General features: G+C 39.6%; 1 long non-coding RNA gene across 1 annotated transcript; it reads left to right on the forward strand.

Moving 5' to 3' along the window:
- The first annotated feature begins 418 nt into the window (after positions 1-418).
- LOC104212762 (uncharacterized) lies at positions 419-1,362 on the forward strand. The gene is made up of 2 exons (XR_707438.1): positions 419-528; positions 911-1,362. It is a non-coding gene; the product is annotated as an uncharacterized lncRNA (long non-coding RNA).
- The last annotated feature ends 20,077 nt before the right edge of the window (positions 1,363-21,439 follow it).

Genomic DNA, 21,439 nt, shown 5'->3' on the forward strand with positions numbered 1-21,439 from the left:
TTTTATTGTGTGCATTAAAAGAAAAGTATCTACATGACCACTTTAATAAAGAATACTATGGTTGACTTTTAACAACATATTTTAATTACAATTATTAAATAAAAATTGGTATGGATCTTCATCTTCTCTGATGCTCACATGCATCTTCCAAAAATAACAATCATAAATAACATATAATTGTATTTTATGATTAATGTATTCCAAAACTTACTTTATAAATTAGTTTTATTGTCTTTTTTTTTTGTTGGGGGGGGGGGGGTATGGGAGAGAAATGATGGAATATGACAAATTTTATTAGAAAGACTTAATATAAAGATCATAAAATAATAAGAATACAACGAAACTATTATTGAATTATTACTAATAATTCTGGGGGCCAACATATTGCAGAGGGGGAGTCTATAAATTACGATTTGCAAAACAGAAATATAGTCACACAGAAGTTTCATAAAACATCAAGTACGATTCCCCAAATGGCATTTTCTAAGCTTGGTTATATTTATGCTATTTTCCTCATGGTAGCCATTGGTTAGTACCAATCTCTCTTTATCTCCGGCGATATCTGTACTTTACTACTCCCTTCGTTCTGCTTGTTGTAAACTTATTTCTCTTTTAGGACGTGCCATAAAGAATGATTCTTTTTTATATTTGAAAATAATTTACCTTTATGCAACGATTTATTGACACACAAAATATACGTGTTTCATTTTATACTACAATTTCAAAAGTTCTCTTTTTTCTTAAACTACATGCTCAATCAAGTAGGTTCACATAAATTGAACGGAAGGAGTATAATTTTTGCAATGTTATAATGTACATATGTGTATTTGTTTATGAAGTATAAATTTTTTTTATATTATTCAACAAGTTATTATTGAATGTTGATAACTATAATGGTGATATGTTTCAGTTAATTTGATATATTTCTCCAAGATGCAAGTAATGGCTGCACGGGATATTGATTATGATCTCCCAGAAATGGAAAGGAGATTACTCCCTCAACTTAATACTTGTTTTAGGTCTTGCAAATTCGACAGTGACTGCAGTGACTGCATAATTTGTTGTCATTGTAATTACGCGACATTCAACACGTTCCAATGTGGTATCAGGACTGGAATATAAAGAGAACACTATTGTCCAATTGCAACAACCTGCTCCAAAACCATGTAACACATTTATGATATCCTATAATTGCTATGTTTCCTTCCTCTTTTCCTCTTTCCGTTATTGTATGTTGTACGAATAATGATGTATGTCAGGTAATGACATCCAATTCAGGAATAAAGATAAATTAATCTCGTCTTGTCGAGATTATATATATGTATGGTTATTATATATTTACGGATTTTATTTACAGATGTATTACTTGTGTAAGATATTTTATTTTTAAAATTACTTTTTCTTTGTAATATTTTATGTCTCATATCTCAATAACTATGCGTCTTTTCTAATAATGTATGCTAGAAATATACTTTTCGGGTATGTTCTTGAGAAATTATTTGGAAAGCAAGTAATACGTTTAAGAAAAATAAAGATTCAACTTCGTAGCCATGGTTTTTTCACAGTACAACTACTTAATAACAGAGTCGGAGGCATGTTGATCAAAGCAGTGCCATCTGGCACTGTTTCGTCGATAATTTTTTCAGTTATATGTATGTAGATAATATTCAACAAAAACTACGGATAAATTGAAGAAATGACACCATTTAACGATAGATCTCTGTTGGCTCGATGATAATACGCCGCTGTTTCTTTTTGAAACATCAAGGGTTCCAACCCGTTTGATTTACAAGAATTTATTTTTTAAGATTTTGCGCAAGCTTGATCCGTCGACTCCTTCCCCAAAGCCTGTACCTAAACCAACTGAGACAGCATCAGTGGATTAAATATTTCTATCAAATATATTCAATAACGTTGGAACCTCCCACTTCTTTCCTATTTACTCTATTATAGTGTAACGACCCGATAAGTCGTTTTGGGCTTTAGCGTTCCATTCGGTGGTTTGATACTTTGAGCAGCTTCATATTACGTATTATGACTTGCACGTATGGTTGGTTTCAGTTTTCAAGCGGTTCGGGATTGATTTGGAAGGATGATTCTCGTTTTAGAAGCTTTAAGTTGGAAGAGTTGATCAAGGTTTGACTTTTGGGTAAACGGACTCGGAATCGGGTTTTTATTATTCCAATAAATTTGTATGACGCTTTTGGACATCTCCTCAAAGTTTGGTTAAATTCTGATGAGATTTTGATAAGTTTGGGTTGTATGGTGATTGTTTTCGGTTTCGACGTCGATTTGAGCATAAAGGTTACCATATTGAGCAAACGAACTTTGATTCGTGCTTTTACTAAACCATTATATCCATATCGTAATTTTGGAACCATAGCAACTAAAATCATCAAGTTTCGAAATCGTATGATGAATTTATGGTCATTTTACTAAGAATTGAGTTACTAGATTTTTTAGATTAATTACGAAATTTACACTGAATTCGTATTTAAAAATCTGCACTATTTCCAAATATTGCAACCAACATATCTCCTTCATTATATAGTCAAATGGAGTGATTCAAAAGCCTAACTTTACTGAAATTTCACGGGAAATACATTGGAAGCATCAAAAGTGCATTTCGCAATTGATTGGTACAAGAAACGAGGCAGAATGCCACGATCCGAAATTTCCACCTTCGAGATCGTGATGGTGCCTAACATTTCACTCGCTAGGCAAGCCAACGTTAGAGTAAATCTTATGTCATCTTAAACAATTCAAGTAATTAAAACCAATTTAACTGAAATAAAACTAGAATACTATACAAAAAGGTATAACAACCACAATATCTAAGTACAACCCCAGATCTGGAGTCACAAGCGTATGAGCTACTAGAAGTTCTACAAATAGATTCTGAAATAAATACAACTATTTTGAATGAAATGAACAGTAAATGAGGAAAGAGGATGGGGACTTTAAGATTTGCGGACATCAGCAGATCTACCTCAAGTATCCAAACGTGATAATCCGCGCTGATGCACCTCACGTATAGATGGGACCAGTAGCAAAATTTGCACAAGAAGTGCAAAGTGTAGTATGAGTACAACCAACCCCATGTACTATATAAGTGTCGAGTCTAACCTCGGCGAAGTAGTGACAAGGCTAAGGCAGCTGTCACGACCCAAAATCTAACCATGTCGTGATGGAGCCTAACGTGATATTAGGCCATCCACTTATTTCCAAATACTCCATTTTTCAAATATAAACTTAAGGAAAACCATAGTTTTAACAGAAATTCAATAAGATAAGAGTAGAAATCCAAAATCCAATGGAAAGAAATACAATCCCGACCTCGGGTGTCACTAAGTCATGAGCCAAAAACTGCTACAACTGTTCGAAATAACATGACCAACACGGTATGAGAATATCCAAATAACTAAACTAAAGGAAGATATGGAAGGAGAAGGCAGAACTGCGGTCGCTAAACAGCTACCTCGCAATCTCCTCAAAAGGCCTCCAACTGGCAAGATCCACACAGGGGTGCAGGGGTAACGTGAGTACACCAACTCAGTAAGTAACAAGTCCAACCTATGGACTGACAGGTAGTAACAGACCAAGCCTCAACATGTAATAACATATATCTGAATAGGAAAAGTAGACATGCTTACAGTTCATGTAAAGTTCAACAGTATTTAAATGCAACTGACAGCACGAAGTTCAAAACTCATGGATTTTAGATATACAAATGCACAACTAGCATGATCAATGTTCCATGAACCTCCACTCACAAGTACTCAACCCCTCGTTACTGTATATGGCCATCCGGCCCAGGGAAGATCCATCCCGGAATATACATCACTTACCGCAGTCATCCAGTACCGAGGACACAGGCCAGTCCAGCCTCACGGAGAAGATTCATTTCCCGGTATAATACTTCGGACATGATCCATGTCCAGGGAAGATCCATCCCTAAATGTCATGATCTGCACACACTGGGGGTGTAAAGACTCCGGAGGGGCTTCTCTCATTAGCCCAAGCACTATAACAAAGCCAACGAAGACTTGTGCAATACCTCGCTGCGGTGTGCATCCCAAATCTCATACTATTACTCGATATCAAGCTTTCGTCCTCCCTTAGTCATAACTCACCAGTCTCACACACGGGCTCTAAATATCATGATACTAGCCCGGTCAATAATGAAATGTGGAAAATAGTAATAATCGAGACTGAGACATGATATAATATGCATGGAAGGGACTGAGTACAGAAAATTAGTAAAAATAAATGATATGACAGCAAGAAATGACCTCTGGGGTCTCAATGATATCGGCGTGAAGCCTTTAACATGATAATCAGCATGATTTAAAGCTCAACAACTAAATCACATAATTACAACATAGATATCGGTACGAAAGAACCACTAAGCGGTGTTCTGCAATGATCCAGGCCGCGTTTCCCATGGTGCACGCCCATACACCCGTCACTTGGCATAGCATCACCTTCATAATAATCATAGAACATATAGTTCAGGGTTTCGAACCCTCAGAACCAAAGTTGGAAGCGTTACTTACCTCAAGCCAAGCCAAACTCTAGCCCGTGACACCTTTTCCTCTCGATTCGGACTCCAAATGCCCCGAATCTAACTAAAATTAGTATATAACCATCAAAATATGATAAGGGAATAAACCCCACTCGAAAATAATCAAATTACAATAAAATTCCCGATATTAACCAAACCTGACCCCCGGTCCCACGTCTCGGAATCCGACAAAATTTATATCAATGAATCATTATTCCCCCGCAAGTTCATTCATACAAAAAGTACCAAAATCCGACCACAAATGACCCCTCAAATTCCTAATTTTAGGTCTCCAATTTTTCAAGCCATATCCCCTAATTTGCTACTGATTTTCCCATATATTTCAAGCTTACAACCTTAAAAATCATCATAAAAACGAGTTTAGGGGCCAAGGATCTTACCTCTAAGAAACCCTCTTGAATCTTCCCTTGAATTTGCTCCCCAAAGCTTCTTCCCATTTGAAATGTTATGAAAAATAACTCAAATTCGCGAAGGGTGAAATATATATGTTCTAACCCAGCAAAACCACATATGCGGTCCAATTATCGCACCTGCGGACCCGCACCTGCGGTCCCAGGTGCGCATCTGCGGTCTCAAGTGTGCATCTGCGGATTTAACTTATCCGCCTAGCCACCGCACCTGGGATCAAATTCTCACACCTGCGATGGAGCAGGTGCACCCAAAGTTCCACTTCTGCGGCTCCACCCTTTCCCTCTCTTGGCCGCATCTACGACTTTATTTCCGCTTCTGCGGGCTCGCACCTACGGTCCCCAAGCCGCATGTGTGGTTATGACAGGAACTTAGCACTTCAGCTGCCAATTCCAACTCAAAACCTCCCATCAACCATCCGAAATCACCCCGAGACCCCCGGGACCTCAACCAAAAGTACGAACAAGTCATATACCACCTTCCAAACTTAAACCAAAATTCGAAACACCTAAAACATTATCGAAACATCAAATTAACCATGGATTCAAGCCTAAGAACTCCAAAAACTTCCAAATTCCTCTTTTGATCAAAAAGTTTATCAAACCTCGTCCGAATGACCTAAAATTTTGCACACGTCACAAATGACAAAATGAACCTACTCCAACTTCCGGAATCCTATTCTGACCCCTATATCAAAATCTCACCTATCAACCAGAAAACGCCAAAATTCCAAATTACGCCAATTCAAGCCTAAATCTACTTCGGACCTCCAAAGAACATTCCGATCACGCTCCTAAGACCCAAATCACCTCTCGAAGCTATCCAAACCATCGAAATTCACATTCGAGTCCTCTTTCACATAAGTCAACATTCGGTTGACTTTTCCAACCTAAGCTGACTCACAAAAGACTAAGTCCCTCATTCCTTTCCAAAACCTCTCTGAACCCAAACAAACTAACCCGATAGCACATAATATAGCTAAATAAGACAATAAGAAGTAGAAATGGAGGAACAGGGCGCTAATTCATGAAACGGCCGGCCGGGTTGTTACATCAGCATAACCTATACGCAGTATAACAAATTGAAACAGTTAACACATGAAAGTAATTCAATCTCCGCAGGAAAACTAGTAAATGCAAGAAATACCAATCCGTAGAGTCTCGTATGAATGTACCAAAGTCAACATGACATAATTAGGAATACAAACACATAGATTATTGTGGCATGTAACCCGATCCCACCGTACAACACAATTCTCCCTTATTCCACCATAATAATATCAATAATAGTAAATAAATAAATGTTGCGCCGCACAACCTGATCACACCATATAATCAGAATCAATATCAAAATTTACCCTTATTTCACCATATCAATCCACCCTTATTTTACCTGTTGCGGCACGCAACCTGATCCCACCATATCAATATATGTTCACCCTTATTTTGCCATATCAATCCACCTTTATTTCACTTGTTGCGGTGTAACGAGCCGGCCGATCGTTTTGAGAGTTGTAGCCTTGTTTTCCCATTTTCTGCTCCTTTTGTACTTTACAACTGTTATATGACTTACTAGTTGGTTGGTTTGGGTCCAGAGATATTTCAGAGAGAATTGAGACACTTAGTCTCTTAATTGAAAGCTTCAGTTGGAAAAATTGACCGGATGTTAATTTATGTGTAAACGACCTCGAATTTGAATTTTGATGGTTCTGTTAGCTCCGTTAGGTGATTTTAGACTTAGGAGCGTGTCTGGATTGTGATTGGAAGTCAGTAGTAGAATTAGGCTTGAAATGGCGAAAGATGGAATTTTGGAAAGATTGATCGGGAGTGGACTTTTTGATATTGGGGTCGGATTGAAATTTGGAAGTTGAAGTAGGTTCTTGGTGTCATTTGGACTTGTGTGCAAAATTTGAGGTTAATCGGATGTGATTTGATAGGTTTCGACGTCGTTCGTAGAATTTGGAAATTTCAAAGTTCATTAGGCTTGAATCCATGTTCTATTCGTGTTTTTGATGTTGTTTGAGGTGGTTTGAGGATTCTACTAAGTTTGTATGGTGTTTTAAGACATGTTGTCATGTTTGATTGAGGTCCTGGGGGCATCGGGTTGATTTTGGGTGGCAAACAAATCAAAGTTGGATGTTGAAGGACTGCTGAAGTTTGGACTCAACTGGTGTGATCGCACCTGTGAGTGTTTTGGCCGGAGGTGTGACGCCGCGAGTGCGGCAGGTGGAGCGCATGTGCGTAAGTGATGGAATTCAGCAGGCTCCGCAAGTGCGATGATTTTCCTGCACCTGTGATTTCGCAGATGTGGGACCAGTTCTCCCTATTTTCGGAGGCAGCTGGGGGTTAGTGGTTTCCGCAGAAGTAGTTTTTTCCTAGCAGAAGTGAGCCCACAAGAGCGGGAGTTTGGCCGCAGGAGCGGAAGACCTAGGCAGAACATATAAATACAAGAATTCCGAGATTTTTCACCATTTCTATCATTTTGAGCTCGGATTCTTGAGGTTTTTAAGAGGATTTGTAAGGGGATTCTTGAGGTAAGCTCATTGTGTTCATTTTTCTTCAATAATTACGTATCCCCACTGATTTTTCACCTAGTTGGTGTGTTTTTTAGGTGAAATTTGGGGGTTTGAGGCTAGGGATTTGGAGAGTTAGAGTTAATTTTGGGGATTTGGAGAGTTAGAGTTAATTTTGGGGATTTGGAGAGTTAGAGTTAATTTTGGGGATTTGGAGAGTTAGAGTTAATTTTGGGGATTTGGAGGACCACTCGGTGTCAGATTTTGATGAAATTGGTATGACTAGATTCGTGATTAAATGAGATTTCGGATTTTGTGACTTTTGTCGAATTTCGAGACACGGGCCCGAGGGGCCGTGTTTGAGTCGATTTCGGATTTTGCCTTATAATTTCATAGTTTTCTTGTGGAATTGATTCCTTTAGCCCGTATTGATTGTATTGTACTGTTTGTGACTAGATTCCGGACATTTGGAGGTCGACTTGCAAGGGAAAGGCATTTTGGAGTAGAGTTTTGCTGGGATTGAGGTAAGTAACAGTTCTAAATCAGGTTCTGAGAGTATGAAACCCGAACATTGTGTTATGTGATTGTTTTGGAGGTGACGCACATGCTATGTGACGGGCGTGTGGGCGTGCATCGTGAGAATTATGACTTAGTCCATTCCGTGAAACTAAAAAGTTGAATAAAGTTGTTGTTAGCTATATGGTCTCCATGTGTTATAGAAATTTGATTGTAAATGTTAGAAACCATGTTTAGGCTATATGTTGGTACTGTTGGGACCCACAGAGGCCATGTTACATGTTGAATTGCCCACTAAATGCTATTTATACTCAGTCTCAATTTTTATTCGTATATCATCTCTCTATCTCTATTATTCTTGTTGATACATCATATCATTGTTATTTGGGTTGATTTTTATGATTTTTGAGATCCGAGAGACCGGAGAGATTGATGACTGAGTGAGGCCAAGGGCTTAATTGTGAGGATATTTATGGGATCAGGCTGCACGTTGCAGCATGTTTCATTGATTTATGCCATGAACGTATTGATATAGCGCTTGGGCGGTAGGAGCCCCTCTGGAGTCTGTATACACCCCCAGTGAGCGCAGGTACATATAGATTGCTAAGTGGGGAGTCTCGAGTGCTGATTGACCGTGAGGAATGAGTGACTGTGAGGAATGAGTGATTGTGAGGTTGGAGTGAATGGGAGGACTGAGTGATTGTTTCCCTGACTGGCCCTGATGAGAACTGTGAGAACCATGACCCGACGATGCCCCACGATAACCTGGGCGAGCTGGCTGAGCATGCTTGAATGGATGGTCTCTGCCGTACTAAAACTGACATCTCGATGGAGCACCACTATAACTACCAGATCCTCAAGGCCTCTTGGCCTCTCTCTCCTCTCGCTCCTGGCGACGAACAGATTCAATCTCACGGGCGATATCCACAACCTCCTCAAAATTAGCACCAATCACCCTCTCCCTGGTCATGAGAATACGAAGATGATAAGTGAGGCCAACAACAAACCTCCTAATCCTCTCTCTATCTGTTGGAACCAACCAAATAGCATGATGCGCTAACTCGGAGAACCTCATATCATACTACGTCACAGTCATCTCTCCCTGACGCAACCACTCAAACTCCCTACGTAGCTCCTCTCTATAAGACTACGACACATACTTCTCCCGAAAGATAATGGAGAACTATTGCCAGGTAAGGGGTGCTGCACCAACAGACCTACGCCTCTCAAAAGCCTTCCACCAAGTGAACGTAGCTCCAAAAAACTGATAAGTAGTGAAAGCGACCCTGCTGGTCTCCAGAATACCCGTTGTACGAAGCATCTCTGATACTTATCGAAGAAACCCTAGGCATCCTCGCCCTCTGCACCACTAAAGGTCGGAGGCTATCTACCAAACCTCTCCAACCTAAGTTGCTCGTCCTCTGGCATGGCAGAAACTATATAGTCCTGAGCAGCTACAACTAGCTGGGCTGGATGTGCCCCCAGTATCTAAAATCCCTGCATGACCTGCTCAAGTGTGCGATCGGCGGGAGTTTGATTGCCTCCCCCGGCATAAGAAGTAGCTGCGGCTGTAGTAGCTGAGACCGCCTGATCTAGGCCAGTGAAAACTGATATAATCTGAGCCAAGGCCTCCTAAAGACCCGGAATCACAATGGGCACAACTGGTGCCTAAGTTGGTGCTGCTAGAGCATCCATAACTGGGACCTGATCCTGAACTGGGGCAGCTGGTAGATCTGCAGGTGCTTCCCTAGCGGTTGTGCAGGCCATACCTATGCCCCTACCGTGACCACGACCGTGTCCTCGGCCTCTAGTGGCCACAGTTGGTGGTACTAGTAGTCGTACATCCTGACCGGTGGCGCGTGTCCTCACCATCTGTGAGAGAATATAATAACAGAAGTTTAGTACTCAGATCAATAAATTTGCACGACCAAAATCTCAAGAATATGAAGTCTTTCCTAAAGGTTCTGCAGCCTCTCGAGGATAAATACAGACGTCTCCGTACCAATCCACGAGACTCTACTTAACCTGCTCATGACTCGTGAGACCTATGTAACTTAGGCTCTAATACCAACTTGTCACGACCCCAAATCCGGACCCGGTCATGATGGCACCTCTCGTAAAGACAAGGCCAGCCGACACATTTCCAATCCAGTTTTAAGCAATTAAACAATAAGAATTCAGTCTTAAACATGATATAAATCCAAATGTAAGCTGTGACAACACAAAACAACTCGTGCAATACAATCCAACACAGCCCGATACCGAGGTGTCACTAGTCATGAGTATCTAAAAATCCAGAATAAGACAAGAAAGTATACAAAGTTCAATACAAATCTAAAACAAAAAGAAATAAGATAAGGGAAGAAGCTCTAGGCTGCAAAGGCCGGCAGCTACCTAGAGAATCTTCGGATCTGCATGAGCTGGAAAGATCAACACGTGGTAGCGGGACCAGATGCGCCTGAATCTGCACATAGGGTGCAGGGAATAAAGTGAGTACTCCAACTCAGTGAGTAATAATCATAAATAAACGACTGAGAGATATGAAAACACGTAAGGCACATTACATGCTATAAAGAAGCAGTAAAACAGTGAATGAGTAAAGATATGTAAAATCATTTAAGTTCAGTTTAAACTTCAGGAAATACCTTTTCAACAATTAAACAGGTAAATGACAGACAAATAAGAAAGATAAACACATAAAGGTTTGCCCCTCGGGCACAATGTCAACAAATTTGCCACTCGGGCAATATCTCAGAACAATACCAGCTCCTCGGGCTATGTCTCACATCACAATAGGTACCTTTGCTCACTAGGGGTATGTAGACTCCTGGAGGGGCCCCTTACGACCCAAGCGCAATATCAAGCCATCTCGTCGCATCATCACTAGGCTCTCGGCCTCATATCAACAAACCATCTCGTGGCGTACATATCTCAGGCCCTCGGCCTTATATTCAAAATCAGTGTTTCCTCACAATATAGGCCCTCAGCCTTACTCAATTAAAAATCCACACAAGCCACTCGGGCAGTAACAAAACATGATTCTCAGCCCAATTATCATTTAAAAGATCATTTAAGTATTAAAATAGAGTAAACATGGCTGAGTACGAAAACAGTAGAATATAACATTACTGAGTTCAAGTGTATAGTTAAAACAGTGAGGAAATATTAATAAAAATTCCCGAAGGGTTCAAATAGTTGGCACGACGCCCAAATATGGCATTCAGCCCAAATCATGATGATAGCAGATAGATTTCAGTCAAATATGCAATAAAATAATCATTCGGGATGGACTAAGTCACAATCCCTAGCAGTGCATGGCCCCACGCTTGTCATCAAGCATGTGAGTCACCTCAATATAGCACAACGATGTGCAATCCAGGGTTTCATACCCTTAGGACATCATTTACACTCATTACTCACCTCAATCCTGTCCAATCTCTAGGCTGTGATGCCTTTTCCCCTCGAATCGGCCTCCACTCGCATCAAATCTATCCAAAATAAGAATCACGGCGTCAAAATATGCTAAAGGAACGAAGCCCAAGCAAAAATAATCAATTCACAACATAAATCCCAAAATTACCAAATCTCGACCCCCGGGCCCACGTCTCGGAATTTGACAAAATTCACATCATTGGATTCCTTGTCTCCTCACAAGTTCATATATATCAAAAGTACCAAAATCCGACCACAAATGGTCCCTCAAATCCTCAAGTCTAGGTCTCCAATACCAAGCTCTTGTTTCCCCAATTTTAACCCTTAAATTTCATTAATTATAGCTCTAATCCATGAAGTAATACCATAGGAACGAGTTTTAGGTCCAAAATCCTTACCTCAATGAAGTCCCTTTAAAATCCTTCTTCAAAATTGTCCAAAAATCTCCAAAGCCAACTTAGAAATGGTGAAATAACTCAAAAATTGTGAAGGAAACAATTTATACCTTCTGGCCCAGGGATTTCGCATCAGTTAATGTTAGGCTTACCTAGTTTAGAGACTAGGTGCCATCACGACTCCTTCAAAGGGATTTTTGGTCATGACATGAGTAATATTTTAAGTAATTTGAGGTAATTCTTAATTATGTGGGTGATTGGTTAATTATTAGATAATAGGATATTGCCCAATTAATTAATGAATTAATTATTGGATAATGGGATTCTTAATAATGCGACATTACTCATTAATTATATTGCATTAGGTGGTAGCCCCCTTGCCAATTTGAAATGACTCATGTTATAACATGAAAGGTGGTAATCATTTAAGAAAGGATTGAAAATTTCTTCTTAGTCCAAGGCTTGCATTATTCACAAAATAGATGGAATTCACAAGAAAAGCCATAAAGGATCTAACGTATTGCTTCAGTAACAACCTTGAAAGGTTGTGATCAAATTAACAAAGTGATCATATGAAATATTCTAGAAAAATTCGTATGAGATTTCACAAGGTAATATCAATGGGATTTTGAGATTCTAAGGGACTACGGTGCAATCTTTCTCAAGAATATCATACGAATTTTTCCCTACTACGATCTTGCCGTCACGTTTTTGTCGAAATTAATGTGTGTTAGAGGAATTGTCAAGAGAATCGACTCACGTATGTTAAGGCTATCCCTTCTTTCTTTTTGGAATGATCCATATGATATGAACGAAATGAGCAAATGCACAATTTCCATAAATGACTCTATTTATAGAAATATTAGAGATGCTTATGTTATTGATTCCCCGTGTATCAAATTATTCTATCATCTTTTCATGGGTTTCAGAAAATACGTAAGTTGATAAAGTTTACTTTAAGGTATTATTCAAAGGCAAAATGGTCTTATGACACTTCGAAAGATATTATTGACGTACATCTCATGCATTGCATTCATGGACATTGACCCATGACCAGATGGTGTTATATACATGTATATATGTATAATATATGTATATGGGATATGGAAAAAAATTATGTCATTATATAGGCACCACCACTTGATCAGCTGGTATATGTTGATGATTTGCCCACAGTGGCTGAAATGATATGATGGGATGCCCTCAGATGCTTAATGATATTTTGAAAACATATAACCATTCATGGCATGGCATTTATACGCATATGCATGACATTATAAAAATAAAATGATTCACAGAGCTATGCAAAAGTACATGTTGAGTCTTTTACTTTATGTTTCTCTCATGTCTACTATTTACTAATTTTCATTCCTTACATACTCGGTACATTATTTGTACTTGCATTCCTTTTGATTGGGGAGGCCGCATTTCATTCCTGCAGGTCCCGATAGACAGTTCAAGAGCCCTCTAGGCTATCAGCTCAGCGGAAGATGTTGGTGCGCTCCATTTGCTTCGTAGTTGCTTGTTTGGTTAGTATGATTTAGATGTGTATTGTTTGGTATGGCGGGACTCTGTCCTGACCTTTATGAAAATTATGTATTCTTATAGGCTTGTAGACAGATGTCATATACGTAAAATATTGTATGGCCTTGTCGGCTTATGCTCAGTGTACGAGTGGTTATTTTGACCTTATAGGCCCGTATGTCTTATGTATAAGTTGGTATCACATGTTATATTCTATTTATCTCACAGCAGCCTTCTGGCTCAGTTATCTATGATAGTATGATATGAAAAGATATGTTATGTTGGTACTCGGTTGAGTAAAATACCGGGTGCCCCTCGCGGCCCATCGGTTTGGGTCGTGATAAAAGTGGTATCAGAGTAGTTCTGTCCTAGGGAGTCTATAAGTTGTGTCTAGTAGAGTCTTGTTTACGAGTGTGTTGTGCACCACACTTATAAGCAAGAGGCTACACGGCATTTAGGACTGTCACTCTTTCTTCTTACTCTATATCGTATGTTAGAGCTCAGCTATAAGAACTCAATTTCCTATACTCTATCTTATTCATAATACGTCGATGCCTACATTTAAAAAGATGGTTGGTAAGGGATTGAATGCTGTTGTCAAAGAGTTGAGTCAGAAGAACCCGATGAGCTTCTGGAAAAGGTGCCTTAAGGCAAGAATATCTATCCACCTTTATAGTGAAAGACAAATGAGAGATTCAGAAGATAAATACAAGTTTCAACAAGTAAAGGAAGCAAGGTGAAAAAGGGTACGAGGTACCCAGCTAGGGAAGATTATCCTTATTTACCATTCAGGAAGAGAGATATAAGCATTTTATGTTACCTTTAACAGTAACAGAGGTATGTATAATTGGCCACACCGATCTAAGTTATGCTCTATGGGAGCTAACAAATATAGTCGAAGAGAAGGACATGATATCAGGATCCAGCTGGGGTTAAAATAACCCAAAATGTTAGGTGGATTGTTATCATTAGCTGACATTCCGAAGGATGTTGCAAATGTGCTAATAGATCTCCTTGTGAGACACCCAGATGGTACACTCAAGAATATTACAATTAGATGTGAATACTAGCATGATAAAAAAAAATTTAGAAGATAGGCACCGAAAGCCTGGAAGGGATAAATATTACCTTAGTGTGACTCTCGTCCCTAGTAGAGAGAGGGCGTTGAGCAACCCGAAGAGCCGATGAATGAAGCAAGGAGAGCTAAAAGCGAAAGAATGTCGTGTTGAAGTTTTCACAAGAAAGGGATGGGCAAAAATATTAGCAGAGTAATGAGAAGAGAGATAATGAAGAATTATAAGTGAGATGTGATAGATGACAACGGTAGAGTATTACAGAACCTATAGTCAAATGCAGAAAGAGACGAAAGGTGATGGTCCTTAAGACAACAAAAGAGTATAGGCCATAGAGTTACATCCTCATTTCGAGAAATAAGTTTGCGACTCTAACATGATTAACAGAAGAAAATGTTAGACCCTAGAGTAATAGAAATCAGTATGGACTGGTGAATAAGATAAACTAGACATGAATTAGGAACTGAGTAATTTGGTAATAGTCAGCATCATGAGAATTTCAAGTTGCATTCCGCCAATAATAGAATGGACAATAGAAGAAGATCCATGATGAATTCAGAGAATGGTCATTTAGGGATTCGCTTCCCTAAAGCAAGCAATATGAGCAAAGATAAGCTTAAGTGAATATGTGTGCCTGTTACACAAAGTGTCGACCTCGTGAGTAAGGAATTTTGTTATCCTTGGTACAGAAGGATTACCGCAAGGCAAGTAATGGTCATTGATGATGTGAAAAGTTACCAAAGATGAAAAGGTAAAGTATCTATAGGTAGATCTTCGTAACTCTAAATCTTAGTACTCCCTTATGGGGGAATATGGAGTGATATGGCAGTAAGTCAGATTTAAGTGGTTCTAGTAACTATGGAATGGCAAAGGAAGAATGCGATAAAAAATGAGGAAGGAATGAGATTGCACTTATCCAAATCCTACAGATATGCTACGATTCCAGAACATTATGCAAGCCCGACGTCAAGGAAAGGAAGTAAGGGTTCCTGCCGGGATATTATTGATAGATAAGAATCCAGTACGTGATGTAAGTCTAGACAAAGGAAATAACCCAAGGAAGATTACGCGGAATATAGATATGAGAATGGGCCAATAAGTACTTAGTAGTAGATTCAGGAAGAGCCTAGTTATGGCTAGACAAGAGGATACAGACAAATCAATATATCGTGCAATATAAATAAAATGAACCCTAACATGGGAAATTCAGCCTCACAAATACAACATCATGACCTTGAGAAATACTCAGTGTAATGACCCGACCGATCGTTTTGATCTCTAGCACACCGTTCGGTAGTTTGAGGCTATGGGTAGCTTCACTTCAGGCATTATGACTTGCACGCATGGTCAGAATTGAATTTCGGGAAGATCAGAGTTGATTTAGAAAGAAAATTCTCATTTCGGAAGCTTTAAGTTAAAATAATTGACTAAGATTTGATTTTTGAGTGAACGACCTCATAATTGGAATTTAAAGGTTCCAACAAGTTTGTATAATAATTTTGGACTTGGGCATATGTTCGGATCGGGTTTTCGATGACCTGTGAGCATTTCGGCGCCTATTGTGGAAGTTGGCATTTTGGAAGAATTTCATTAATTTTGGTTGCAGTGAATTTCATTGTTATCAATGTCCATTTAGGATTTCGACTCTAGGAATAGCTCCGTAGGGTGATTCTGGTATTAGGAGCGCGTCCGGAAGTGGATTCTGAGGTCTGTATGCCATTTTGGGGTCATTTGGCGAAAGATAAAAATTTGAAGGCCTTTGAGAAGTTTGACCGGAAGTGACATTTTTGATATTGGGGGTTGGATTCTGATTCCGGAAATTGGAGTAGGTTCGTAATGTAGAATATGACTTGTGTACAAAATTTGAGGTCAATAAGACATAATTTGATAGGTTTCGGCATCGAATATAGAATTTTGAAATTCTAAAGTTCATTAAGCTTGAATTGGAGTGAGATTAATGATTTTGATGTTGTTTGATGTGATTTGAAGCCTCGAGGAGGTCCCTGTTATGTTATGGGACTGGTTCGTGTGATTCAACAGGGCCTCGGGTGTGTTTCGGGGTGGTTTCGGATCATTTCGGGCTATTTTACAATAGCTGATGCTGGTGTCTAGTGTTGTTCTTTGCGTTCACGAGGATCGTCTCGCGTTCGCGAAGAAGGATTTGGTTTCAGGGACTTTCTACTTCGTGTTCGCGAAGAGATCCTCGCTGTCGTGAAGAAGGAAACCTCTGTTGCACATGTCTGACTTCGGAGGCTCATATCTCGCAATCTGAAAAGAATTTGGAGATGATCCAAAAATAAAGATTGTATCCCTTTGTGTGTATTTTCCAGAAAAGTAAACTATTTAGCTATTTGATTTATGTACAAAAAGTTATGGCCAGTACACTACAGGCTGTCCGAAAAGATGAAGAAGAAATTTATGTTGCATAGGGCTACTTTTGGTGGCTTATATATCGAAATCTATTAGGAATTGGTAGATTACCAAAACATTAAAGTTGTACATCATGGTTTCTAATTTTCAAAATGTTAAACCATTTGTAATTTGGAGTTTTATACAAAAATTTATAACCATTATACCAGAGGCTGTCTGAGAAGATTTTGGAAAATGCTTTTTGGGAATTTTTTCTTTGTGAACGCGATGGGGGTCTCGCGAACACGAAAAAGAGTTGTCTGGGCAGTGTATAAGTGTAAAGAAATGTGTTTGGCTCATTTCATCTTATTTTCTCCATGGGAGCCGACCTAGGAGGGATTTTGGAGCTCCATTTTCATCATCCATGTTAAGGTAATTGATTCCCACCTACTTCAAGTTAATTACTTGGATTATATACAAATTTTAACATGGAAAATTATGGGAAATTAGTGAAAATTGTGGTTTTGAAGAAAAACCTAGAAATTTGGTATTCTAGAATTTTGACCACGATTTTGGGCACGAAATTGGGAGTAAATTATATATTTGATTTCGTGAGGTTATGGGTAAAGATTATCTTCGACAAAATTTTAGAATCCAGGCACGAGGGCTCGAGGGAAATTTTGTCAACTTTTTGATCGGGGTTAGAAATTATTATGACTTGGATTATTATGAGTAATTTAGCATAAATTAATGGGTATGCATAATTATTGGCTAGTTTTGGAGCGTTGTGCATCTGCTTGAGCCTTCGGAAGGGCGTGGAATGTCGGTCATAGAACTTCGGAGCAAGGTAAGTCTCCTTTCTAACCTTATAAGTGAAATAATTGGTTGTGTGCTTCTATTTGTGGGGACTACGCACGCAGAGGTGACGAGAGTCCGTGTGTAGCTACTATTATATTTAAGTCCGGGTAACCTAAGACCCAAAAGCATGCTATACGTGAAATATTTGTAACCTTATTGACAATGTTAATTGCTTGAACCATATCGAATTAGTAAATGAATTTTCTAAAAGGTTTGACCTCATTTTCTTAACTATTAAAAAGAGAAATTTCCATTTCTTTGAAAAATTGTTCCCTGATGACTTCTTGATTGATTGTCTATGTGTGTTTATTTTTGGAATGGGCCGAACGCCTCGTCCGATTAAATAGATGCATCTATGGTTCGTGCCATTCGACCCTCTAGTAGTGCACAATTTAAATATTTGTTGGATTGGGCCGTACGACCTCGACATGATTTGTGCATGCTTCTGATGCTTGCTTAAGATCTACAAAATTGAAGTTACCTCCCTGGTTGGAGATAAATTGATAAACATGATAAAATAAAAATCTTTGGAAATCTATTATTATTAAAAAGGAATTGTTTACCTACTTAAGGAGTTATTAGTTTACAATTCCCCTATAAAATCCATGATTATTCATATTATTAATATATTATTATTGGACCACTAGTAAGTGTCGAAGTCGAGCTCTTGTCACTACCTCTTCGAGGTTAGATGGGATTCCTACTGGGTACATGTTGTTTTTGTACTCATACTACACTTGCTGTATATTTTTGTTGCACATGCATATGTATGTCTAGTGGCCTAGTTGGGCGCAGTGGCATGGTTGATACGGAGACTTAGGTGAGCAGCACCTCTCGAGATGACCCACATCCAGCATAGTCTCCTTTAGAGTATTGTACTGTATTTTCTTTTCCTTCCAATTTGTATTCCGGACAGTTGTTGTATCACATTATTTCCTAGAAACTGCTCATGCACTTGTGACATCGAATTCTGGGATGGTTATGGGATTGTCCAATTCTAAATTGTAAACATTTTTAATTATTCTATAAAGATTACCTTTTATTTGTTAAAGTGAAGAAAAATCATAGTTTTCAAAATTATTAAAATGAGAATTTAATTAAGTGTACAAGAACAAAGGTGATATCCAGTGTTGTAACAATTATAGGGGTATCAAGTTACTTAGTCATACCATGAAAGTCTAGGAGAGGGTGAGGAAGACAACGTCTATATCCGACAATCAGTTTGGGTTCATGCTGGGCTGCTCCACTATGGAAGCTATCCATCTTGTGAGGAGGTTGGTGGAACAGTACATGGATAAGAAGAAGGATCTACACATGACGTTTATTGACTTGGAGAAAGCGTATGACAAGGTTCCTAGGGAGGTTCTCTGTAGTTGTCTTGAGGCAAAAGGCGTGTCAGTAGCCTACATAAGAGCGATCAAGGACATGTGTGATGGAGCTAAGACTAAGGTTAGGACTGTGGGAGGCGACTCAACGCATTTCCCAGTTGTTATGGTATTACACCAAGGCTCTGCGCTTAGCCCTTTCTTATTTGCCTTGGTGATAGATGCATTGACATACCATATTCAAGGGGATGTGCCATGGTGTATGTTATTTGCTGATGACATAGTTCTAATTGATGAGATGAGGGTCAGTGTTAACAAGAGATCGGAGGTTTGGAGACAGACTCTTGAGTCTAAGGGTTTCAAATTGAGCAGGTCTAAGACAGAGTACCTTGAGTGCAAGTTTAGCGTTGAGTCGAGGGAAGTAGGCAGGGATGTGAGGGTTGGATCACAGGTCATCCCCAAGAGAGATAGATTCAAGTACCTTGGGTCGATAATTCAGGGGGACGAAGAGATCAACGAGGATGTTACTCACCGCATAGGGGCGGGCTGGATGAAATGGAGGCTTGCATCTGGAGTCTTGTGTGACAAGAAAGTGCCACCGATACTCAAAGGTAATTTTTATAGAGTTGTGGTTAGACCGGCCATGTTGTACGGGGTAGAGCATTGGCCTGTTAAGAACTCCCATATCCAGAGGATAAAGGTAGTAATGATGCGGATGCTGAGGTGGATGTGCGAGCACACTAGGATAGACAAGATTAGGAATGAAGATATTTGGAAGAAGGTGGGCGTGGCCCCTGTGGATGACAAGATGTGGGAAGCGAGGCTCAGATGGCTCGGGCACGTGCAGAAGAGAAGCCTTGATGCCCCGGTGAGGAGGTGTGAGCAGTTGGTCGTGGTGGGTACGAGAAGAGGTAGAGGGAGGCCTAAGAAGTATTGAGGAGAGGTGATCAGGCAGGACATGGTACGACTGCAGATTTCCGAGGACATGGCCCTTGATAGGAAGGTCTGGAGGTCACGCATTAGGGTTGTAGGTTAGGGGGTAGAAGAGCTTTCCTTACTCCATACCGGGGGTGAGGCAGGGTTAGATTAGGGTTAATCTTAGATGGCTTACAGTTTATGTTGAATCCATACTATCCTTGCTGTTTATCTTAGCCTCGGACCTTAGATTCCGGTTACTGTTATTGCATGTCAATCATCTTTTGGTTATTATGCTTCTGTTACTATTACGCTTTCTATTGGAGTTACTAATGAATTGTCTTTTCTTGTTTTTTTATTTCCGTCTTTCTAAGCCGAGGGTCTATTGGAAACATCCTCTCTACCGTATCGGGGTTGGGGTAAGGTCTGCGTACACATTACCCTCCCCAGACCCCATTTTGTGGGATTTACTGGGTAGTTTTGTTGTTGTTGAGAATTTAATTAAGTATTTATGGTTGGTTTGCCTGACAACAGTGTCCGGTGCCATCACGACCCTTAGTGGATTTTGGGTCGTGACAATATGGTATCAGAGCACTAGGTTCCCTTAGGTCTCACGAGTCATGAGCGAGTTTAGTAGAGTTTTGCAGATTGGTACAAAGGTTTGTACTTATCTTCGAGAGGCTACAGGGCTGTTAGGAGTACATCCCTTCTTGATTCCTCATTGTGCAATTTGATTCCTTTGAGACTTATGCCCTTGTTTCCTTCCTACTCAATCTTTTGTGATGCAAAGTGCTTATTATAAATCGAGAATTGAAGAATTTTAGTGGTACTACAAGATGTGGTGCAGCATGATACTTCCTGCATAGTGGATTGGGCTATTGTTGTCACCCGGCGGAAGGATATTATGTCATTTCAGCTCGGTAGCTGCACTTCTAAGAGCTTTGAGGTTATGCGCAGATTGCTATGATTGCTCATGATTGGTTATCACACAGTATTGACGTGATAATAGGATACTTGCCTATGTGTTGGGGCACTAAATGACTTGGAAGGAGGTCTACTCAGTGTATGATTCAGAGATTCGGTATTTGATTTCCAGCAGAGGAAAAGCAGTTGGCCTATGGATGTCCAGATTTGGATTGATGGAGTAACAAGATTGGTGTTTTTAAGTGTGGTGGAATTTTCATCTACAACGTGGTATCGTTGTCCTCTATTGGATGTGTTAAGTTCGCCGGTGTTATGATCTTTTACGATTCGCCTTTGGGCAGGTTGTTGTGCAAAAGTATTGGAGAAGCGGTTGTCAGATATCGAGGGGTGTGGTGGTTCAGGATTGAATAGGTACTTCTAATGTTGACGACTCAAGAAAAGATGATCTTCGAAAAATTTTAAAGTTAGTGACGATCTTCTGGTTCGATTGTTACAGAGATAGAGATTGAATTAAGGCAACAACTGGCAATAAAGGATGAGGAAGGACATGTAGGAAGTGTCAGGCGGTGGTTAAATTATTAGAAGGCCAGGTTAAGAAGCGAAGGTCGAATAATTGCTTAAAG

The sequence above is a fragment of the Nicotiana sylvestris genome, chromosome 4 (genome assembly GCF_000393655.2).
Source record: "Nicotiana sylvestris chromosome 4, ASM39365v2, whole genome shotgun sequence".
Lineage (NCBI taxonomy): Eukaryota > Viridiplantae > Streptophyta > Magnoliopsida > Solanales > Solanaceae > Nicotiana > Nicotiana sylvestris.